Genomic DNA, 2,057 nt, shown 5'->3' with positions numbered 1-2,057 from the left:
CTCTCCCTTTCTCTCTTTCCAAGCATGAAAATATATAATGCACAGAGAAAAAGATAATATATATATTATACATATTTCTTATAAATCCAGTAGAAGTTTGCCGGCTGCGGGTGAAAATGACAATGTATAATCCAAACATTGAATATAAGACCTACCCTAAGTCCTATGAAAACCTGTTACCTTTGTTCAACAACAAAACACTCAGACAGGCAGTGTTTATCTCTTCGGACAGAGGCTGATAGGTCCGATTACGAACTGTGCCAAAGTTCACTACGCAGTAGGAATGTATGGTCCAGTTAATTTAAAAACGTTTTCAGTGACACGGGTACTGTAATATGTTATGTCAACTATTTTATAGATAGGTAGTTGTAACCAATTTTAATATTATTGACCCAGGAATAAATGAAAATATATCTTTACCACATATCAACACTTACTAAACTGCTGTTAAGAATGTAACATTTTTACATTAATTTAAATGTTTACCCCAAATTCAATCTTTCATCCACTGCACGCACAATTCCCACTATATCATGTAGTTTGAATTGATAGTTTTGTGTACCTTTTCAGGTTCAATGTGTTCAGCAAGCTCAGTACGTTCATCTGACATACATACCGGACAAGCGAACTGAATACGTGTACGTGTAGACTACACCAATGCCGCGGGGTCAAAGTCCAAAGAATAAACAAAAACAAACAAAAAATGATAGACGCGCCAAAAGCCATTACCTGGTCGTGTGTGTTTGTCGTGTGTGTTTGTCGTGTGTGTTTTGAGGGGGAGGCGGGGGGAGTTATACTTTTCTTTTTTGTTGTTTCTGTTTTGTTTTGCAAGGTACCACAAGAGCTGTACCAATGGCTGATCAAACATCACTCATCACCCACGCACGCACGCGCACACGCGCACACGCACACACGCACGCACAGACAGACAGACATATAGACAGACATGCATACATAAATATTTTGCTCTCTCTCTCTCTCTCTCAAATTCCGAAATATAATGTATATTATAAAAATACAATATACCGCGTGCCCAATTTAACGGATGTAGGCCAACGTATGTGAGTGCACGTGTGTGGTGTGTGTGTGTGTGTGTGTGTGTGTGTGTGTGTGTGTGTGTGTGTGTGTGTTTGTATGGCGTTTGTATTTATGTGTAAAAGTTAAAACAGTTCGTAACTGCACGCAAAAAGACAGACAAAATCAACTACGGAGATGTACAAAAGTACATGTAGAAGTCGGGTACAACAGCACTTAGTCACAAAATTTTGACCCTGATCGAACATCATAATTCATAAGACTAATACAGTGATAGACTGACCTGACCAAAATCCCTTATCGACCTTCTCGGTGTTGAGGTGAAGAACTCGAAACACGATATTTATCACTATGACTATGTAGTATGTAGGCCCGGAGCAACACTGTAACGATTATGCCTCAACAACAAACGTGGACAGCCAACGATAACAGGTCCAACGATTCGTTGATCAGCTGATTGAGTTGGGTCTACAGTTGGGTCAATTTAAGGTGTAGGTTACAAATAGAGTTATGGTGTAGATTACGAATAGAATTTAAGTGTATATTACGAGAAGAATGAAGGTGAAGATCACGAACTGATAACGGTGGGAGAAAACGTGCATAATATTAGATATGGTCAAAACCGCGAAGTGACGTAATTATTAAGCTGATATAATGTCAATTATTGTTTAACTGTGGCACAGCCGATGGAACCTGGAGAAGAGTCACAGAAATAGATATACAGAAAAGTGGGAAGACATGGAATAACATCAAGCGGCTAACCCTGAAAAGGGAAAGGTGGAAAGTGTTTGTTCATGGCCATGTCCGGATCCAGGGTGGGGAAGGCAATGATGATGATGATGATCATCATGACAGCAGATGGTACATGAAGGTCAATTCAAACTCAACGACACCACTATAGCTGGAACCAGCAAATACGAGTAGTTTAGTATCTTCGGGCAAACTTCTGTTCACGAGTGTGTGTGTGTGTGTGTGTGTGTGTGTGTGTGTGCGTGTGTGTGTGAGTGTGTGTGTGTGCGCGC

The 2,057-nt window shown here is 40.2% G+C and overlaps 1 protein-coding gene across 3 annotated transcripts in view; it reads right to left on the bottom strand.

The window, feature by feature from the left end:
* The window catches only part of LOC101845629 (fatty acid desaturase 6), a 9,355-nt gene that overhangs the window by 4,781 nt on the left and 2,517 nt on the right, over positions 1 to 2,057 (bottom strand). The window contains exon 1 of one of the 3 annotated variants that reach the window (XM_005102210.2): positions 156 to 258. The exons of 1 other annotated variant lie outside the window; for it this stretch is intronic. The gene's annotated coding sequence lies outside the window, so the exon portion shown is untranslated. Of the gene's footprint in view, positions 1 to 71; positions 122 to 155; positions 259 to 2,057 lie in introns of those variants that run through there. One more of the 3 variants, XM_005102209.1, reaches the window with a different exon arrangement.

The sequence above is a fragment of the Aplysia californica genome, unplaced genomic scaffold (assembly GCF_000002075.1).
Source record: "Aplysia californica isolate F4 #8 unplaced genomic scaffold, AplCal3.0 scaffold00317, whole genome shotgun sequence".
Classification (NCBI taxonomy): Eukaryota; Metazoa; Mollusca; class Gastropoda; order Aplysiida; family Aplysiidae; genus Aplysia; species Aplysia californica.
Note: the sequence above shows the minus strand (reverse complement) of the source record. Positions and strands in the feature narration are given on the sequence as shown.